The 14,061-nt window shown below is 42.5% G+C and overlaps 1 protein-coding gene across 7 annotated transcripts in view; it reads left to right on the top strand.

Annotated features, from left to right (window-relative positions):
- The window catches only part of fgfr3 (fibroblast growth factor receptor 3), a 280,510-nt gene that overhangs the window by 74,290 nt on the left and 192,159 nt on the right, over positions 1 to 14,061 (top strand). For 6 of the 7 annotated variants that reach the window (XM_063047014.1, XM_063047013.1, XM_063047015.1 and 3 more), the window contains exon 2: positions 9,690 to 9,774. The exons of the other annotated variant lie outside the window; for it this stretch is intronic. The gene's annotated coding sequence lies outside the window, so the exon portion shown is untranslated. The remainder of the gene's footprint in view (positions 1 to 9,689; positions 9,775 to 14,061) is intronic. 7 annotated transcript variants of the gene reach the window in all.

The following is a 14,061-nucleotide window of genomic DNA, read 5'->3' as shown; positions in this document are numbered from 1 at the left end:
CAAACCAGGAGATTCAGAACAACATAATACTGACTACTCTAGTGTCTATTGAAAAGAACACTACAAAAACCTCTGCAGTGACATGGCCCGTGCCATGAATTAAATGTTTTGACTTGAGTGTAAAGCTTCCCCAGAGGCATAAACATGAATAATACAGTAACTGAGTATTTACTCCTAAGATATTGGACTAGCGGGGCTTGGTGTGGTGGAGAGTACAAAGTGTTAGTGTTTAAGTCCATGTTGTAGGTATATGAAACATTATCCTGCAGTGCCCTACACTGCTGGGGATCATTTTCAAGGTTCATATGAAGCAAAGGAAATGTGACACGGGACATTTGCAGCATGTAGCTACAGTATTACACAAAGGTCGGCCAATCATAAAATCCAAATTCTTTCCAGATGCTTCATTAAATGTAAATGAGCTCCTGGAAGACAAGTAGAAAACTCCAAAGTAATTTTGTTTAGTTTAATAGATGTAAGTTTTGAAAACTGCAAAAATGTCGTCAATTGCTCATGACTGTCCTGGTTGAATGAAAAAATGTTCAAGTCTGTTAGGGTGAGGGCTAATGGTCTGCATTATCTCACGCCTGCTTTTCCAAAGTGAATGGCATTTAGATATGCTGGGAATGAAGATGGTGTTCCAAAGGGTAGCGTGAGAGAGATGAATGAGGAACGGAATCATCTGCCACATGTCAGCCATATGTCATGTTGGTTCTTAGCTCTGTATATTGGATATATTTAAAGCAGAGGTTGATGGGTTTGTGATTAGTAAGGGCGTCAAAGGTTACAAGAAGAAGGCAGAAGAATGGGTTGAAAGGGATAATAAATCAGCCATGGTGGAATGATGGAGCAGTTTTGATGGGCTGAATGGCCTAATTCTGTTCTTATGTCCGATGGTGCTTGGGCTTATGGTCTCTGACCCAGGATGTTTGGGGGTTCAAGTCCTACTGTAGTCACTCAAGTACAAAATGCTAGTTTAAACTTCAGTGCAACACATGAGCCAAGGTAATGTCTTCTTAATAAACCCTTAACCTAGGAGTCTTGTAGTTGAATGGGAATGACTCAGTGGTATATATCAAAAACCAGTGGAGTGACCCCTAGTGTCCTGGGTAATACTGATCCCTTACTCAAATCACTCAAAATAAAATTTTTGATCACATTGCTTTCTCTTGGAAGCTGCAAATTGGCTGCAACGTTTCCTGCAATTCAACAATGAGACAATCTAAGTAATAGATAGATAGATTAAAGCGGTGAATGGACAGACCTTATGTAGAATGAAACAGGATGAAGTAGAATATTATGTTTATTGATCATGAAAATAACAGAGCACAGAGTTCATACTGGAAGTGCATAAAAATGATTTACTCCACAATTCAAGTACAGGGTACATTTCTGGACACCAATCTATAATTGTGAAAAAATAAAAAATGGTTCAGCAGTCTGTGAAGCCTAAATAAGGTGAAAAGGGATGATTTGATTCCTTAGTTAGAGATGCTTAGCTCTACACCCCCCCCCCAACCTGACCAGGGTCATATGAAGTCATGGGAGCAGGTGGTGGGGGTCATTTAAGCAGCTGGTGCATATCAGGAGTCCTTACTATGTGACCACTGATGCAGGGCAGATATTCTCTGAAGAGTATTGATGATGACTGGGGTCACCCATCTTGTAAAGACATTGTCCAGAAGAAGGCAATGGCAAACCATTTCTGTTGAAAAATTTGCCAAGAACAATCATGGTCAAAAGACCGTGATCGCCAATGTCATATGACACAGCACATAATGATGATAAGTTAGAAATGATAATAAATAAAGGACATGGAATTTAAAGTAACTGATGGAAGGACATTAAGGATTTTTCAGTAATGGAAAATTACTGATTTTTCAGTAATCTGGAACTCTCTGCTTGAAAGAGTGGCAAAAACCCTCACCAGGCCTAAAAGCCTTTAGAAGCCGACATGTTTGTTACGTGCAGTAAGGCTTCCTTCTATGCTCAGACTCTATGATTCTATGACGAGACACAATTGAGGTCAGAGGTCATCATGCTCAGTCTGAAATGGATTTGGTACCGAATGTTATCCGATTGTTGTAGATTGTGTTCCAAACTGATGTTGCAAAAATCTGCCTCTTCAGTCGAAACAAATGTTTAAAATTAATTAAATCTTGGGTAAAACTTCAATCTTAAACACCTGGAGCTTCACCACTCATTACTAATAATTTTTAATTTCATAAGTGCTAATGAAAAAAAGTTTCAGTTTATTAATTGCAAGGATAGATAACGAATGGAGGAAGGCCATGGGGTAAAGAGAAACTGAAGATAAGTTTGGATAGGTATATGGATGGGAGGGTTATGGTCCTGGTGCGGGTCAATGGGACTGGGCAGAATAACAGTTCAGCACAGATTAGATGGGCCAAAGGGCCTGTTTCTGTGCTGTAATGCTCTAAGAATCATTGACTAAATAAAGACAATACCAAATGGGTGCTCAAAAGTGCAGGTTTTGAACTTCATTAATGCAGAAGAGTCAAAAATTACTATGCTGTGAATGGTATTCGTATATTAAAAAGAGAGGTGCACTTTATTTCATTAAGTGAATCACCAGACTTCTTTTTAAAGTGACTAAAGTTTAAATTCTCTAAGTATCAAAATGTACTAAATTTAGCTACTGGAAAATACTGTCCATTTGGGTTTAGGATTATATTTTATGCTTGTAATGTTTTTTTTAAATAGAAATTAGAAAGTGAAATGGTGCTGGTGAATTATTGGTGGAAAGTACTGCTGATACCGTATTTGTATTCTGCTGACATTGAACTCGCCCCATACTTTGCTCCCTTATCATCTGTATCTAATATTTATTCTGTATTCCCTTTAAAATGTAGCTGGAGCTGTCTGGGATGCAGTTTCTAACCTCAGCTTTTAAAGTTTTAAAATTGAAAATATATTATGTATTTATACTAAATGTATTTTCCCATTTTGCTTTGGCCAACATCTAAAAGGAGAAGGAACTTATTTGGAACTTATTTGCTCCATCGAAACACAACCTGCAACTCTGATCTTGAGTCATTTTAAGCTTACTGAAACTTTACATGTAAAATATTTTATATTTGAAAAGTTTGATTCAGAATATATTCTCAGTTTTAATAATCTGCCCTCATCTCCACCTATTCCAAACTTACCTTTATTCGACCTTGTCCCACAGAGACAGTAAAGGAGGACAGGGAACAAATATTGAATATAATGCCATTTCATTGGTAGCAAGTATCACAAAAGTTGGGGCGGCACGGTGGTGTAGCGGTTAGTACAACACTATTGCAGAGCCAGCTGAAAGATTGGGGTTCACTTCCCACCACTGCCTGTAAGGGGTTTGTATGTTCTCCCCACGACCATGTGAGTTTCCTCCTGGTGCTCCAGTTTCCTCCCACATTCCAAAGACATACTCCTAGGATTAGTGAGTTGTGGACATGCTATGTTGCTGCCAGAAGCGTGGCCTAGCACAATTCTCACTGTTTGATTTGACACAAGTAACATATTTCACTGTATGTTTTGATGTACATATGACATATAAAGCTAATCTTTACCTTTATGAGTTATTGGCCATTTGCCATTAAAATATAGGGTTAAGTTGACCACGTGGCAGAAAATTGTGCAGGACTGTGCTGTAGTTTACACACTGCTTGGTTTATGTTTCTACAGTATCTCTCTTCCGTAAAAATTATTTTAGGTTGGAAAGGTACCATAACAGGAGATTCCAAAATGTTGAGAAAGCCCCAAGATAAAGTTAACAAAGTGAATGGTTAATATTTACTGGATTGAAATGCACCCAGGGCCCCACTAGAAAATAAATCTTGTTCCATTTCTGTCCACATTTCCTTTAGCTTTTTTGGAATCACTTGGTGCCATAAACATTGCAATTTTTTTGCCTTAAATGCAATGATGTGTTTACTGCATCCATAAATTAAGTTGCAAGAATGTAGTAATTACGGCACTTCCTTTTCCTTCTTTTCAAGAGTTTACATACTGAGAGTGACAGTCCTTTATTAGTTCTGGCCAGCTTTAGCTCAGTGCCAACGAAGCTGTAGGTCCAGGTTTGTTTCTTGTTGGTCCCACGGTCATAGGAACCAATTATTCCTGAGTATTTTTGCATTCAAGAATAAAGACAATCAATTCTGATTTCCAATTTCCTTGCAAAAATACCTACAAGACAACCAAAGCTTCTCAGATAAAACTTTTACCTCTAGAGAAGCAAAAGAATTGAAAGACCAAAAACTCCGATGTTTTTTCTAAGTCGCACACACCAACTTCCTTTCCTTTCTGCCATCCACTTCATCTGCTCATCACCAACGCACACCTCTCATTGGCTTCCCTCCTCCACTGTTCCCATCTTCTCTCCCCTCGTCCCTCTTTTGATACTATTCTCCTGCTTCCTCGCCTATCAGACTCCATCCTGTTCATCCCTTTGCCACATCGACCTACCCTTCCAAGACTCTGGTGCTATTTCCACTCTCCGCCGCTCCATCTGCCTATCACCCCTCCTCACCCGAGTCTACTGATCCCTAACACAAGAAAATCTGCGGGTGCTGGAAATCTAAAACACACACAAAATGTTAGAGGAACTCAGCAGGCCAGGCAGCATCTATGGTAAGGAGTGGACACTCTGATGTTTTGGGCTGAGCCCCTTCATCAGGACAGCTTATCCTTGCTAATTCTTGCACCATCCCTTCCCTCCACCTTTTAATACTGGCTGTCTCTTCCCTATCTTCCAGTCCAAGTGAAGGATCTCAACCTGATACATTGACTGTCCATTTCCCTCCGTAGACGCTGTCTGACCTTCTGAGTTCCTCCAGCACCTTATGCGCTATGCCTTCCCTGCTTGGCCATATATTGCTATCCCTTCCATATTTTTGGGCCACGTTCTGGAACTCCCCCATCCACAAGTGCGCAGGAGCTCCTTAGAAGTGACATGCTTCAAGGAATTGGTTCACTGCCTCCTTTGGGGAAAATAAAGATAACTAATAAATGCTGACCTTGAAAGCACACTTAGGTTTCAACTTTTAAAAAAAACTCAAGGGAATAAAATTCGTGAAAATTCCATTTCAAAAAGAAAAACAAGCTGTAAATTACAGCAAAAAAATCAAATAACATGCATTTTCCTGGAACAGTTCCAACCATAAATGCCCTGAAGCATTTGTAACCAATTAGGTATGTGTTCATGGGAGAGACCCTAGAGCACAAATCCCAGATCACAGGACAGAGAGAGAGTGCTCACTGTCAATGCTCCTGCCTTTTGGATGCATTGTTAAACTCAGGTCCCAAGTGCTTTCTCGGGTAGACTTCAAAGGTATTAAGACACCATTTTGAAGAACGTTGGTATCACCCCCAGTACTTTGCCTATTATTTAACACTAAGTCAACATCACTAATTATTGCTCATTATCACATGCGCAGTCCTTGCCACAGCAAAAGTAGCTTCTCCTAAACTGAAGTGAATCAGTGTTCAGACCTCTGGTAATTCTGGAAGAACCTCCGTAAGTCTCTATGTCCCTCTCTTTAAGACCGACTTCCTTGATCAAGCGATTGTTCAGCTGATCAAGTCCTTTATCTTGTTCGGTCTCAAATTTTATAGGCGCAAACACGAGGAAATCTGCAGATGCTGGAATTTCAAGCAACACACATAAAAATTGCTGGTGAACACAGCAGGCCAGGCAGCATCTATAGGAAGAGGTACAGTCAACGTTTCAGGCCGAGACCCTTCGTCAGGACTGACTAAAAGAAGAGATCGTAAGAGATTTGAAAGTGGGAGGGAGAGGGGGAGATCTGAAATGATAGGAGAAGACAGGAGGGGGAGGGATGGAGCTAAGAGCCGGGAAGTTGATTGGCAAAAGGGATACAAGGCTGGAGAGGGAAGAGGATCATGGGACTGGAGGCCTGGAGAGAAAGAAAGGGGGAGGGGAGCCCAGAGGATGGAGAGCAGGCAAGGAGTTATAGTGAGAGGGACAGAGGGAGAAAAAAGGGGGGGCATAAATAAATAAATAAGGGATGGGGTACGAAGGGGAGGAGGGCATTAACAGAAGTTAGAGAAGTCAATGTTCATGCCATCAGGTTGGAGGCTACCCAGATGGAATATAAGGTGACACACATAAAAGTTGCTGATGAACGCAGCAGGCCAGGCAGCATGTCTAGGAAGAGGTACAGTCGATGTTTCAGGCCGAGACTCTTCATCAAGACTAACTGTTTTGCAGAATTGTAGTGGATTATTTGGTTAGAACACTGTGAAAATCTGTTGGAAGACTCTGAATTAAAAATGTTTTGATAATTAGAGAAGGAAAAACTGATCTTGCTAGTTCATGATTGACAACAGGAGAAAATAAATTCATGCTAAAAAGGCCTGGAGAATTGTTGCTAACATCAAGGATTGCCCATCAGTAACAACGTAGATCAAGATTAGGAGTTACTTTAAATGGAGTGAAGTCACACTCAGGTTGGAGGAACAACACCTTATATTCCGATTGGGTAGCCTCCCACCTGATGGCATGAACATTGACTTCTCTAACTTCCTTTAATGTCCCTCCTCCCCTTCGAACCCCATCCCTTATTTATTTCCCCCCCTTTTTTCTCTCTCTCTCTCTTTTCTCCCTCTGTCCCTCTCACTATAACTCCTTGCCTGCTCTCCATCCTCTGGTCTTCCCTCCCCCTTTCTTTCTCCCTAGCCTTCCCGTCCCATGATCATATCCCTTCTCCAGCCTTGTATCCCTTTTGCCAATCACCTGTCCAGCTCCTGGCTCCATCCCTCCCCCTCCTGTCTTCTCCTATCATTTCGGATCACCCCCTCCCCCTCCCACTTTCAAATCTCTTACGATCTGTTCTTTCAGTTTGTCCTGACGAAGGGTCTCGGCCCGAAACGTTGACTGTACCTCTTCAAATTTTATAAGGTTCAGTCCTAATCCAGTGATGTCTGTGTGGGTTTTGCATGTTCTCCCTAAGACTAAGTGAATTCTTGGGTGCTCTGTTTTCCTCCCATGTCCCAAAAATATGCAGGGTGATAGGTTAACTAGTCACTGTAAATTGCTCCTAAGGTGTAGGTATGTGGTAGAATAATGGGGGGTGGGATTTGAGTGGAATTAGGGGAGTATAAAATGGAAGTCAATTCAAGATTTTCTAAATGAATGCTTGATAGGACAGATTTGGTGGACAATAGGATCAGTTTTAATGCAGTATTATTTGATGACACTCTTGGACATTATGAAGCATTGGAGACAATTTATAACTGCGGGCAGCCTGAATGCCAGCCACTTAATTCGGAATTTTAGCACAGATGCTGGAAACGGGACATCAGCATCTTAAAATAGGAGGGTTATTTCCTTAGCAGTAATGCACTTTGGAATAGAGGATAGCAAAGATGTTAAGGATGTGGTAGACACTATATACATGAAAATCACTATCATAGTATAGTACAGAAACAGGCCCTTTGGCCCAACTCATCCATGCCAAACAAGTTGTCTACCTAGGCAATGCCCATTTGCCTATATTTGGCCCACACCTCTCTATACCTTTCCTATTCAAATATCTGAGATGTATTTTAAATGTTGCCTCGACTCCTTCCTCTTGCAGCCCTTTCCTTATTCTCACCACTCTCTGTGTAGATTAAGTTCCCTCTCAGTTCCCTTTTAACACTTTCCATTTCATTTTAAATCTATGCTCTCTAATATTAGACTCCCCACTCTGGCAATAACTCTGTGAACATTCGCCTTACTTACACCCCTTATCATTTTATATACGTGCTTCTGTATGGTCTGTGTCCATAGGTGCTCAGAGTTGCCGTGCAGGTTGAAAGAGGGTAAGAAGTGTATGGTGTGCTGCCCTTCATTAGTCAGGAGACTGAGTACAGAAGCTGTGAGGAATTATTGCAGCTCTATAAAACTCTCATTAGACCACACTTGGAATATTGTGCTCAGTTCTGGTCATGTCATTATAGAAAGATGTGGAAGCTTTAGAGAAGAGATTTACCAGGATGCTGCTTGGATTAGAGAGCATGTCTTAGATGGGAAGTTTGAGTGGATAGGGTTTTCCTCTTTGGAGAAGAGCAGGATGAAAGGTGGATTGATAAAAGTGTATAAGGTGATAGCAGGCATAGACAGCCAGCACTCTTTTCCAAGGCTGAAGTGGCTACTATGACTGGGTGATTGGAGGAAAGTTTAGGTGGGATGTCAGAGGCCTGATGAAGTGTCTCAGTCCAAGACATCGACTGGTTATTCTTTTCCGTAGATGCTGCCTGGCATGCTGAATTCCTCCAGCATTCTGTGTGCATTGTACTGGATTTCCAACGTCTGGAGATTTTCTCATGCATGTCAGAGACGTGGTAGGTGAATTGGAATGCACTGACAAGGGTGCCGGCAGAAGTGGATACATTAGGGAGATTTAAGAATGCCAGCCTTGTAGCTCAAAGGATCTGTACAGTGCTGTACTGTTCAATTATTCTATCAGGTCACTCCTCAACCTCCTGCGCTCCAGGGAGAGGAGTCCCAGTCTATCCAGCCTCTACATATTACTCAAGCCCTCTAACACTCCCATGAAACTTTCCTGCACCCTTTCCCACTGAATGACATCCTCGCCAAAACTATGCCAATCTTTCTGAGGCAATCTGAAATAAGATAAAAAATGAATGCAGAAGTCCCAATTGCTTACATGCACAGGGACTTCTGTGTAATTCAGGCACCCTGCAGTTTTATGGACTTCTCCAGGAAACAGGGACAACCGATTCCCAGTGGATAGAATCTCCTCCGTGCTGTGGTTTATTGTTGGTTTAATATCAGTAAGAGAAGCAGCCACCCAATGCAATTGGCTCAGTTCTTAGGATCAAATTTGTCACTCGTAGTTAATTACTTCTGCTGAGAGAAACCAATGCCCAAACCTCACAGAGGAGAGAATACTGTTACCCCTCACACCCTGCCTACACTGAGTGCAGAGAGACACTGCACTAATGTACTCAGGCAGGCTGCAAGCAACAACCACAAAGTTTCAAACTCCTGGGTGCTAACACCTCTGAAGATCTATTCTGGGCCCAACCTATTGATGCAATTACAAAGAAGGCACGACAATGGCTGTACTTCATTAGGAGTTTGGGGAGATTTGATATATCACCAAAGACTCTCGCAAATTTCTACAGAAGTTCCATGGAGAGCTTTCTAACTGGTTGCATCACCTTCTGGTATGGGGAGGGGGCACAGCACAGGATCGGAAAATGGTGCAGAGGTTTACAAACCCAGACTGTTCCATCATGGGGACTAGGCATGGAGGACATCTTCAAAAGGGATGCCTCAGAAAGGTGGCCTCCTTCAATAAGGACCCCCAACACCCATGACTTGCCTCACTTCTCATTGCTACCATGGAGGAGGAGGTACATACTCAACATTTCAGGAAGTGTTTCTTCACCTCTGCCGACACAGAGTGTGTGGTGTGGTGTGGTGTGGTGTGGTGTGGGTGTGTGTGTGTGTGTGTGTGTGTGTGTGTGTGTACCAGTGATGTTAAATCTGATTCTGAAGGGAGGGGAGGGCAAAATAAAGAAAAACTAAAACATTTAAGTGAATTGGTATTTGTAGCGGCTCACGCCTGCCTGTCAGTAGTTGAGTCTCTTTTTTGCATACCCATTGCATGCTGTAGCAATAACACCGATTGCGTCTTTGCAAACTGCGTTCACAGATGATGGAAGAAATGTAACAGTCGAAGCAAAGGAGAAACAGGCGGTGCGCGGCAAGCAAGTTCCTCGTGCGTTCCACCCCAGCAGGTAAATGAAATATAAACATAAGCCTCGTCTTTTTCCTAATCCCTTCTCTTGCACAACCTGCGAAGTGCGGGTCGCGGTCTGTGCAGCAACTCTGGCCGTGGGGACGAGTGATTGGGAGAAAGTTTGCGGCGCGGAGCGGAGGGCCGAGCTGCGATGCCGCACTAGGAAGTCGTGCTTTCGGAGAGAACTGGGCGGGTGAAAGAGAAGATTTAATTGCCGTAGTTGGGTTACCCTCACTTGACTGCTGAATTCTCCGGAGGATTAGCACCTTTGAGTCAGTTTCAGACCACACAGCGCAGGGGGGGCGAGGTAGGATTCCGTGAAACCCAATCCTTTAACCCTTCTTTGAAAATATATCTTTTTATCTAATCACGTAAGCGGCTGTTAAAAGTTTGAGCATTTTGCTGGCTGAGAACAAGTGTACTGGTTTATTGTGACAGGTTAATAAAAGATGTCTGGGTGATGATTGACAGTCTAACAGAGCACCGAGATGATGGAGCACGTCAGCTTTAAGATTATGAACTGTCCTTTTCAAAAATGGAGATAGAATTGTTTGGAATCTATTATTTTTCCGGGCGAATGGATGTGTGTTTGGGTGCGTGAACCTGTATAACAGGATAAGAAATAGGAGCCCGTGAAGGCCATTTGAACCCTCAAGCCTGCCCTGCCATTCAGTGACATCAAAAACAGGTTTACTGTCTCTGTCCTATGTCGTGAAATGGGCTGTTCTGTGGCAGTAGCAAAGTGCACAACATAAAAAATTATTGTAAGTTACAATGAGAAATACAGCAGAGCAAAATAGTGAGGTAATGTTTATGGTTCCAGGACCATTCAGTCAGGAGGAAGCTGTTCCTGAAGCATTGAGTGTGTGTCCCCAGACTCCTGGACCCCCTCCCTGATGCTGGTAATGAGAGGAGGGCCTATCCTGGACCTGAAGGTCTTTAATGATGGATGCCACCTTCTCCAGGCATCGCCTTTTAGAGGTGCCTTAGGTGCCCTGGATGGCAAGGAAGCTAGTGCCTATGATGGGCTGGCTGAGTTTACAACTGTCTGCAGCCTCTTTCAGTCCCGTGCAGCGGCCTCTCCATATCATATGGGGATGCAAATGGTCAGGAGGCACTCCACAGTAGGTAGAAAGTAGCCAGAGTCTTTGGTGACCCCTGATCTTCCACCTCAGCTGCATTCTCCTACCATCTGCCCATATTCCTTGATATTCAGAAATCTACCCGTCTCTTTGAATGCAGTGTCATGTCAGCTTCCACTGCCTTCCAGGTTAAAAAATGGCAACCATTCATCACAAACAAACTTCACCTTAAATAAACTGCCTCTTATTTTAGATCCTATGTGAACCCTAGATCTATTCACCTCAGCCAGGCAGATCTTCCTGCATTTGCCTTGTCTAAGTATATTGCGGGTTTCATTGAGGCCTCCTGTCATTCTTCTAAACTCTGGTAAGTGGAGGCAGAGCCTCCTTGGTCTCTGCTTATATGACAGACCTGGAATCAGTCTCATGGATCTTTAACGCACTCCCTCTGAGCCAAGTGTCCTTTTAAGTAAAGTAAGGTGAAAAAAATATACAAAAGCTCTTGGTGTGGTGACACCAAGGCCTTCTGTATTGTGGTAAGAAATCTTTACTTTTTTAAGTTAATTTCTTACAATAAAGGCTCGACATTTGCTCTTCTAAAAGCCCACTACATTTGCACGATAATTTCAGTGACTTGTGAACAGGAACCCCAATTTCCTTGAGCATGAAAATTTCCCAATTTCTCCCCATGTAAAATCCTTGCATTTCTGTTTTACTACTGAAGTAAGTAACCTTACATTTTCCATCTTGTACTCCATTTTTGGAGATGAGGAGGACGGGAGGTGACTTGATAAAGGTGCGGAAAGTGGTAAGAGCCATAGATCAAGTGAACAGCCAGAGATTTTTTCCCCAGGGCTAAATGGCTAATACTAAGGGACATAATTTCTAAGGTGATTGGAGGAAAGTATAGGGGGATGTCAGAGGTAGGTTTTTTTTATTTAACACAGAGAACGGTGAGTACGTGGAATGCCCTGTCGGGTGTGGTGGTAGAGGCAGATACATTAGGGGAATTTAAGAAACTCTTAGATAGGCACATGGGTGATAGAAAAATGGAGGGTTATGTCAGAGGGAAGGGTTAGATTGATCTTAAGGTAGGTTAAAAGGTTGGCACAGCATCATGGGCCAAACGGCTGTTCTATGTAACTGGCCACTCCACTCACTTTGCAAGCTCTTGAAATTTCTTTCCACACTTCTCAGTCCTCACCACCACATTTAATTCTGCATCGGTAACAAATTGGAGATGTGTCATGTGGATTCCCTGGCAAAAGCAGTGATGTAAGTTGTGAATAGTTGGGACCCGTGCACCAGTCCCTGTGGTCTTGTTGTTGTGTAACTAGAGGTGGGTATCTTTACTCCTGCTCTCAGAATCTGCGGTAAGCACTGCTCTGTAGCTGATCCACTTTGCCACTGATGACAAGTGAATGCAAGCTTAGTACATGGCCATTCTTTTATGAGAGAAATTGTGTGTGGTGGTTGAGAGTGAGAGAGGAAGAAAACTCTTTTTAATAACACTATTTTTCCTCCTCAGAATGATACTTGCTGGCCTTTTATTGTTTACTTGAGTATTATTTATTTCACTCAAATCATATAATATGTCCACTGTGAAGGACAAAATGAAAGCATCCAACCAGTCACTGAGCTGTAGTATCGCCATAGCAACAAAGGAGTTAAAGTGATGTGGTGTTGTATTATTGACCTGCTTAAGGGCTTAACCTGAGGATTTGGCTGTCAGGAAGTAACAATCCATAAAAGTAAATAATATTTTGGCAGCTTTTTCAGACAGAAATTATACAGGTCACTTCTAAAAATGCGAACTCAAAATTATCATAACATTGAACCTAGAAATAGTATATGTAGCCCATGCTAATTCCAATATATTTCAGCAGTGTAATTCTCTCTGAAGAATCAAATTGACTAACACAAAGCCATACTAAATATTACAAGTGAAATTGACCTTTTGTTGGATTACAAATTTAAAAATTAAGGTGACTGAGTGAACTTGTCACTGGAGAGTTTATTAAGAAGAAACATGTTTGATTTTCTTCCCAGTCCTGAATCTGAAGTAATTACTTGTGACCCAGATTCTGCTCTAAAGCTGATCTATTTTATGAGGCAAAAAGTTGCCAACTTAATAGAGTGGAACAAGGGCCTGAGCACACTGCTTCTTTACACCTGGTAAAAGCTGACTTCACTTCTTAGAACAACTCACACAAAATACTGGCAGAACTCAAGTCGGTCAGACAGCACCTATGGAGAGGAGTAAAGAGTCAACATTTCAGGCTGAGACCTTTCGTCAGTTCACTTCTTGAAATCCATTAGATAGATAGATATACTTTATTGATCCCGAGGGAAATTGGGTTTCGTTACAGCTGCACCAACCAAGAATAGAGCATAAATATAGCAATACAAAAACCACAAACAATCAAACAACAAAATGCAAGCTATGCCAGGTGGAAATAAGTCCAGCACCAGCCTACTGGCTCAGGGTGTCTGACTCTCCATGGGAGAAGCTGCAAAGTTCGAAGGCCACAGGCAGGAACAACCTGCCGTGATGCCCAGTGTTGTATCTCGGTGGAATATGGCCGGAGTCCAACAACAAAAAGTTCAATATCCGGTCTACAAACATGTTTCTCGATCATAATATGACCAGGATTGCACCATCCGTTGTTAACCAGAACAGGAAGCCCCCAACTCCTTTACGCTTACCGCTATCAGTGCACTTCCGGTCAGCCCGAACGGTCTGGAAGCCCTCCATGGAAAAGTTTTGGTCGGGTATGTCCTCAGGCAGCCCTGTTTCAGTAAAACACGTAACACCGCACTCTCGAAATGTTCTCTGACTCCTGGCTAGCGCTGTCAACTTCATTGCATAGAACTAAGTAGTGATTATAACTTGGGAAAAGGCCGTTCAGCCCAGCAGACCTGTGCTCCATTCTTGCTAAATCATCATCAGCTTGTTCTTCTACTCCTTTCTCCATCACATACCTATCCAGCCTGTCCTGAAGTCCATTTTTCTTGCCTCATGATCACCAGCTCCTATCACACTCTGTCAATCAAGTCTGAAGTGGATGCTGGAAATCCAGAGCAACACACAAAATGCCGGAGAAACTCAGCAGGTCAGGCAGCGTCTATGGAGAGGGATAAACATCTGACATTTTGAGCGGAGACCCTTCAGTAGAATATATTAGACCACAAGGCATTGGAGC

Source organism: Mobula hypostoma, chromosome 4 (genome assembly GCF_963921235.1).
Source record: "Mobula hypostoma chromosome 4, sMobHyp1.1, whole genome shotgun sequence".
Lineage (NCBI taxonomy): Eukaryota > Metazoa > Chordata > Chondrichthyes > Myliobatiformes > Myliobatidae > Mobula > Mobula hypostoma.
The sequence above is the reverse complement of the archived record's forward strand: the minus strand, read 5'-3'. Positions and strand labels throughout refer to the sequence as shown.